Here is an 8,757-nt window from a genome sequence, read left to right as displayed (position 1 = left end):
AAAAAAACAAATTAATTTTAGTAAAGTCCAAAAACCTAACTGACAAATTAAATTAAATGCAAACAGATGATGTAGACACACACACTGAAGCACAATTAAAATTATAAGAAGAGATTATGGCATGATTGAACAGACTTTAAGCCAGACAAATGTCTGTCTCTTTCCAATTAAAGCACAGAAGAGTTTGCAGCAGTGCTGAAAAGACAGACAACTAATACTGTGTGAGGAATTAAAATAAATCCCAGACAAGCAGAATGTGGTACAGAAGCAAAACAAAATCATTACATCTTCATCTCAACCATGACCTTTATCCACCAAGCTCCAGCCTACACAGCACTGTCTCTCTGTCCAACCATCTGTCTGAAGGCAGAGGCGATTAAATCTGACACCAGAAGTTTTCCACATGTGAAGAGGGGCAGGAAACAGACTGGGCAAAGAGTGGAGAATCAAATTGAAGCCATTGTAAAGGTGGCTTTCTTTCTTTTTCTATCTCCTGTGCAGAGTTTAATAGTTGTGGATAAGTACAGGATAAGGGAATGTACATTTGATGCTGGTGCTTTTGCTGTACTTTCTTACAAAACTCAGCTCCTTCTTTGACAGCAAAACAAAGTGTTTATGATTTTTTACTTGCACATTGAGATTTAGCTTCTTAAAGAGGACCTATTGTGCTCATTGTAGAGCCATATATTTATTTTGGAACTCTACTGGATTAGCTTTGCATCATACACTGCTTCATATTTATCTTAAGAGTATTTTCACACCTGTAGTGTTTAGTCCATTTAAATCGAATTCTGGTTTGTTTTCCCCCTTTGTGGGCTTTTGTTGCTCCCACCAAAGACTCATCTGGCCAATAAGCGAACTGAATATTCTTTGAATTTTCTCTGTGTGAAAAGAAACCAAATGAGAGGGAAAAACAACAAGATTAAAAACTCATCATCTGATTTGGACCAGAGTAGAAAAACTCCTATTGCAAACGCCACTAGGCGTTGGTGTAGCCCCTCAGATCATCTTAAATGAGCGATTGTAGCACTTCTTCCTTTACAGCCACCCTTAAAACAACTTTCTTCTGACTGGCTACCCCTCGAAACTTAAGTTTTAAAACAGAAGCCATCAAATCTGGAAGTAGTGCACAAGATTTCACTATATTTTTCTGTGTAGAACGTTGGAGCATTGTCCAGCAGTTTGGGCCATAAAAAAGGAGAACAAAACAAAACACGACACTGAGCCCATGGCAAGTATCTTTTCTCAGTGACATCACACACATCTAAGAGTAGACAAACAAGCTGCAGACAGAGCATTTAGAGCAGCTTCGATCCCAAGCTTTTAGTACATAAAAAGATCTCATTGTTTGAAACACTGGGACATGCTGAATATATGTATAACAGAAACTTAGAAAAATGGAAATACATTTTAAATGACATTATTTGGTTGTTTTTGTTAAGACTGAGATGAGGAGCTTCATTTAACTCTAGAGTGAAACAGCTCTGGCATAAAAACATATGGAACTTGTTGGAAATTGCATTGGTAAAAAAAACATAATACTGCATAAACAACAATACTAGATTTATTCCCCCTAAAATACCAACATCATCTTCAAAATTGAATCATCTTACAATTGTATTATTTATAAGATGAAGTATGGGATGTTTGATCTTAAATGTAAATAAACAGCTATAAAATATTTACCCACAAATGCAACATCAGAGGGTCAAAACAGATGATTTGCAATTAAGAATGAATGCACGAGCAAGGCTATAAAAAAAACTTAATGTTGCTTTTAAAGGAACGTAATTCATCATGTTAAGGAACTTCCTGAACAAGATTTAAACCAGAGTGAGATACTTGATAAAGATGGGACAGTCTGTCTGAGAATGACAGGGCTTTCAAACATAAGCTAAAACAGAGCTGCAGCAGTGGTTCTGCAAGAAGAGCCATATCTCCAAGATTAGAATTTAGATTTACCACTCTGAAAACATTGTGCATTGTGCCGTCTATGAACCTTTGGGATTTAAAAAAACCTGTAAGTGCTCTTCGTTGCCACAAATACTGTCAGTGGAAACTTGGGCTTTATTGGTTGGTCATTGTGAATGACAAGCTACAAGGACAAGGTCTGCAGATAATGTCAAAGAAGAAAAACACTGGTCACAAAAGTGCAATATGAACTGGAAAACATGAAAAGAAGCCTGATGAATACTGACAGCACTATGTTTGGACAGAGGAAACAAAAATCTAGCATGAAATGGGGTTCAGTGATGGCACAGACCTGGCCGTGACCACCGCAGTGGCATCATCTTGAAGCAGGAGTGTGTGCACATGCGAGCCTGTCTGAATAAATGGGGTGTTGGTGAGATGACATTAATAAATAGGAGAGAACAGGCTTCCAGTCTGAAGACGCTTGGCATGTGAAAGACTTGCTCTGATCCCAAACACACTGCAACAATCACAGAAAAGCAGTGATGCTGTTTTAAAATCTACACTTACTTCTTCATCGCATAGATCAGCGGTCCCCAACCTTTTTTGCACATTTTTTCATGTCCATTTTCACGGACCAGCCATTAAGGTGTCGCGGATAAATACAACGAAATAAAATGATACGACCAAGACAAAAACTGTGGTATTTTGTAAATATAATAATAAACACGAATTCACTGTGTTATTGTCTAACTTTATTAGCAGCGTCTTCCTGAAATGCGCCAACAACATCCTCCTCTCCGGCCCTTAATGCTCTCTGGTTGCTATGGTAACCTGTGAATATTTCTTTCAAAATAAGACAAACAACTACAACACGAGTTGGAAAAGACCCAGGGAAACAGAGTTAACGATAACATCCCTAAAACCCAGCCTCAACTCTCCCGGTCCGGTACCAAACAACTCACGGACCAGTACCGGTCCGTGGCCCGGGGGTTGGCGACTGCTGGCATAGATTCAACAAGGTGATGGAAATATTCCTCTTTACACAGTTGCTGCAGATTTGACGGCTGCACATTCATCATATGAATCTCCCGCTCCACCACATCACAGAGGGGCCTTTAGATCTGCCATTTGATTTGAGGTGATTTGAGCTTTGAGCGTTATTCTGCTGGAAGCATCAGAAGGTGACCACAGTGTGGTCACAAAAGGATGGAAATGGTCAGCAACAATACTCAGTTCCAATTGAGCATCATTTAAATGCCACAACCTACGGGGTCAGAAATATCCTTCACAGCATTACACCACCAGCAGCATGAACAGCTGATACAGTGAGAGGGATCAATGCTCCCTTGTTCTTTACACCAAAATGTTGAACCTGCCCTCCGAATGCAGCACAAATTGAAACTCATCAGACCAGGCAATGTTTTATTCTTTAATTTTAGTGAGCCTGTTCTTACCGGTCCAGATTGGCATCTTCTGTATGCCTCCATTGGAGTAAGTAGTTATTTGAGTTATTGTTATCTTCCTATCAGCTTTAGATAGTCTGGAAGTTATTCCTCTGATCTTTGGCATCAACAACTCACAAAAATGCTGCTCAGTGGATATTTTCTCGTTTTTAGGACTGTTCTCTGTAAACCCTAGAGGTGGATTAGAGTTAACAGGGAAACTGCTCATCAGCAGTTATGAAATACTCAGATCAACCTTTGTGGCACCAACAATCAGGCCACTCTAAAGTTTCTAAAATCAACTTTCTTTACCAGCCTGTTTCCCTGTTTCAGCTTCAGCAGGTTGCCTTGAGCATGTCTACATCCATGAATGCACCGAGCTGCTGCAATACGTCTGATTAGCTGCTTAGAATTTTGTGTTAACAAATAGCTAATAACAGGTGTACTTAGGTGTTTTTGTTGAGGCTGTATTTTGGAGCCTGTATTTATTTGGCATTTTATCAAACAACTTTGTTTTTTCACTGGAAAGAAGATCAACTATACCCTACACTTCTGGTCATTATATTATTCAGTCACTGCAGTGTGATATCATTTTAAATAACTTAACACTGGTGTCAAATTATGATGTAGTACTCCATGTTGCAGTATATATGTGTCATTTTCCTTTTCATTGTTCAAGAATACAAAAGAAGTTAATTCATCATTAAAAATCAAATCAAATCAAATCTGCTGACAAGTGGCTAATTTGAGTGGGACATGTAACATTGTTGCCAAACTCTAGCGAGGTATACTTTAAGACATTTTTTGCAGATTCACAAATATGTTTTTTTTAAACATGTGTGTCTAATGTGGGTTATAACAGCCATGGCCCCACAACTCTATCACACTCCTACTGCTTTCAGGTATAATAATGGATTTGCAACCAGAGGAAATGATAAAGGTAGAGAAAGAAAGAGATGAAGCACAGATTTCAGGTAATAAGAGAAAGAAATAGACACCAAAAGGACAACATTCAGCCAACTTTCCTTTAATATATTACAACATGAACAGGATGAAAGAGTCACAGAAACAGAGAAGAGACAGAAGGAGAGGAATAAAGGTTGTTTTTGTGCGACACATCAGCCTTCAAGGTGCCTGTTTGGAAATAAAAGACTGAGCAGATTTCATCTGTTGGCAGGAGGTCAATGAAGTGAGACAGGACACTGGAGCTGTGTGTTCAGCTGGTGAATGGAGTTCCACGGGGAGATCACACACACATTTATTCTCTTTCTCTCTCACGTTTATCAAGGTCACATCTCAGTCATCTAATCCTCTGATGAGCTCCCCGTGAACCCAGAAGCAAGGCAGTGATTGTGTTGGAGTGAAAAGACCTGAGATCTCACCGAGTCTAGACAGTCTGCTGCTATAAACACTTTTACTGTAAACACATTACCGACTGCAGTTACATGAGATAGCCTTTCAGTGAAATCTGACTCACCATTAACACGAAAGAATCTACAAGAGCTTTAAAAAAGAGGATCGGATGATGTGTCTGATTTATTTACATAAATGTGCAGCAATGTCCATCTATCAGTTTTGTTAATTGCTTGTCCATTTAAAGGTCCCGGTGAGGCTGGAGTCTATCTTAGCAAGAGACAGGGGATGCTCTGGACAGGTAAGCAGGCTATCCCCGAGCTAGCACGTAGAGACAGACAGTGTGTAAGAATGACAAGGACAGTGACAACTCGCAACCAACATCGTCTGATACCTGACAACTTCTATAGTCCTATTTGTTTTAATCAAATGCCTTCTCTGGGACACATAATAGCTTCAAAATTCAAGATTGCTCCTTAATGAAATGCAAATAAATTGAATAAAATAAGCATGCTCTATTGAGATACAGAATCCAAGTAAAAGCTTGTTGGGATTAGACTCAAGGGAACCATCACAGAAGGGCTCACTCCAACAATAACAGGAATTTAGACAGGACCCCCCGGAGTCTAGATGCTGGTGATTGTGAAGATAAAGATGGAGACTTAGATGAGGCTCTGAGAGAGCAAGGTGAGGTGGAAATGGGTAGGAGGTAGGCACAAACATCTTACTTAAAAACTGATTCTAAGGAACTGAAAAAAAACAAAATGCTAAGTCTGGGGTTTAGAGTCATACAGCAGTGTTTTTTGGCTCTGGCTGTCTGGGCCAACTGGCTCTGTGGTGTAATGGATGTCGCATTGGCCTTCTAGTTGACAACCTGAGATGTCACTTAAAGGTTGTGGGATCAAGCCCCACCAGTGTCTAATTTTATAGAGGAAAGCCTCTTTCAAGGGCTCTCTGTTGACTAGGAATCCTTATGATGGCTTCATTCAGGGTGAACCTGGAGAAACACGCAAATGCTTTCTACACTTTTCACTCTTCATTCACTGTGAAATGGCCAAAGCTTCCACAAAAAGCTCCCACTGGACCATTTGTGTCCATTTCCTCACTTTGGGATGTGATGACAGAGTCCTAACAGATTTTCTCGGATCTTGTTTAATGCATAAAAATATTTTCAGATGCAAAAAAAATATTTTTCCACCTATTCCTGACATCATTCCCTTCTTTGTCCTCGCCCCTTTGTGTTGAATGGTTGCTGGCATCCTTTTGTTTGGCAGTTTAACATTCAGTTTCTGTCCTCTGAGACAGAAGAGGCTCTGTGTCAGTTTAGAGGTTTGGCTCAATCAAAGAGCTCTGATTACATTTTAGAAAAAAAAAATCTGCAGTGTGTGCTACTGAAAAAAAAAGCTGCTCTGAGTTGTGCTTGTGATTTCATTGTAGATTTAAGTATTTTTAGATTCTCTGATTGCTAAAACTTTCTTTCATCATTTTCGTCATCTCTTGTTAGATTCTTAGGACCCTCCACCGATTATAGACAAGCAGTTCGGTTAACCCGTGATTGGGATCGCCACTCAGCCTGAAAAATAACCTTGATGTTGTCATCAAGATTCTCTCAGGTTTAATTTTAAAGTCTACAAATCTTTGCAAATTGAGTTTTAATGGCATGGGTATTCACCATCCAGGCAAAGTTTCAGAAATGCTGATTTGCATTATTGGAAAGCAAAGATAATCAGCATAATCCTAAGCTCGATGGGAACCTTTAGTCAGTCTGGTCTTATTTCATTCAAAGCAACACCTTTTGAGCTTTCCTTCTTTAAAGCAGAGTGTTATCATATTGCTGCGTATAAACAGTAAAATGTGTCACTTTGATATGTAGATGGTAGTAATATTGAAAGAAGGGTTTCACTGCCCTCTTGGGCTGAAGGTTTAAATTGTTACACAACTAACACCATTAATCATTAATGGGAACAGGTCCACCACAGTCGACCATTCTTACACTTTTACAATAAATGTGCATGCAAGGCTGTGGTAATGTGGTCACTATAGTTATGGTTGAGAAAAGGGATATCGTGATGGGATCAAATATTAAACTACAAGACCAGTTCAGATAGATTTTACATTAATAAGTTATAACTAAGCCAACTTGGGTTTGATTCTTAATTAAATGTTTTTGAAAGATAAAAATAGCTTGAATCTAATATGAATTTAACTGTTCTGTAAATTATTATCATCCAATGAAACGACCACCACAATTTTGCGTGTGGTTCAAAGACAGATTTATCTGCACCATATAAAATATTTGAATAATAGTGTAAAAGTCTCACACCTGCACCAGCTTTACCACCCTGTTTGACATTAAGCCTTCCCCACACACAAAGATTTACTTACTGTTACATGCAAAATACATGATATTACAGGTTATACACGGCTGTTTTCACTTCGAGCTACTGCATCACTTTACTTTATAATGAAGACATCTTGTGTCCTTAAGTTAAACTGAAAGAGAGTTTACCTGTAAAAAAGTGTAAAAATGAAATGGATTTTATTGAAAAATAAAACAATATCATACAAAAAATAAGTTCAGCCTCCTTTATTTTAATAAAACATGGCGAATCTGAGGGCAATCTGCAGGATATGACAGCTCTTTTAGTGTCTGTGAATTTTGTATACCGAGCACGATATTTGTTAAAGTCAGGGGGGAAAAAAGCCTGGAAAGGATTTTTTTAAGTTAAAGGCTTCTTTTTTTTTAATACTGAGTAAACTGACAGCTAGTGAGACAAGCTCACTGCAAATAATCTTCATGCTGTGGCAAGCTGACACATTCAGGGTTTTAATAAAAACAAAAAAACTTGTACTTGCTTTTGTGTAACCTCCGTTAGCTCATAGCTAAAGCCAACATGTATTTTTCTTTTTAATCTCTTTAGCTCTTTGACCCTGATAGCTGCTTGTTAGGGTTCCTATTTATCCCCAAACTTACCTGATTATCTCTTAAACTACTGTGACGTAGCAGTCAGGGGAAAAAGAATCACATAAAAGATCAATTGCAACCACAAACAAACAATGGTGTAAAAACTGCATATGATTTACCCTCTCTATATACCCTCTATTATATAAATGTTGTTGCACAGGAATGGAGGACATAAGCAGCTGGAGATTATATATATATCCATCATTACACCAAAGCTCATAATTATCTTCCACTTTAGCATCTTACTACATCTAGTCAGATGACAGAGATTCAGGCTAAAAGTGAATCAGTGAGAGTTTGTTTATTGCCGTGTTGACAGATGTTTTCAGTTTGAGCACTGCTTACCAGCATGTTGACAGAATGTCTGCGTGGTCTGTTGAAGCATGACACTTTCTGCGTGCAGCATCTGTGAGGCAGCGAGGAGAAACACATTTCCTGCTGAAACAGCTCTCTTACAGAGCTGTAATCTGAAATGGTCCAAATACTGTTGCTCTTTACTTTCCAATTAATTATTATGCTGACAGATGAATGTTTGTGGTTTGGGGGAATATGGTTCTTTTTCAGTTAATCCCCTTAAGTTTGAATGAATCACTGACTTAACAACAAGGTGGCAAAACCTTAATCAAAGCAATTGGAAGTGGGGGGGTTTTTGTAATAATTTCCATGATTTTTTACCGAGACAAGTTTCTTTAAATCTGCAGAGTTAATGACTACATCTCAATGCTTCATAGTGCTGAACTCACAATACAAAATACAAAGGTAATAGAGCTGCATCATGTTAAGATAAATAGTCCAAAACAAATGTTTTGGATGTTTCATGGCAGATAACCCTTAGACACTGAGGCTACGTTCACACTGCTGGCGAAAGCGCATCAAATCCGATTTTTTTGACCCTATGCGACCCATATCCGATCATGGTATGACAGTGTGAACGGCACAAATCCGATATTTTCAAATCCGATATGGGTCCCTTTCGTATGTGGTACTGAATCAGATACATATCCGATGTTTTAGAAAGCGACTGCTGTTTGAACAGTCAGGTCGCATTAAATTCGTCTTTTACGTCACTGACACAAGACAGAC

The sequence above is a fragment of the Pundamilia nyererei genome, unplaced genomic scaffold, assembly GCF_000239375.1.
Source record: "Pundamilia nyererei isolate P.nyererei 1_Seehausen unplaced genomic scaffold, PunNye1.0 scaffold00103, whole genome shotgun sequence".
Lineage (NCBI taxonomy): Eukaryota > Metazoa > Chordata > Actinopteri > Cichliformes > Cichlidae > Pundamilia > Pundamilia nyererei.
The sequence above is the reverse complement of the archived record's forward strand: the minus strand, read 5'-3'. Positions refer to the sequence as shown.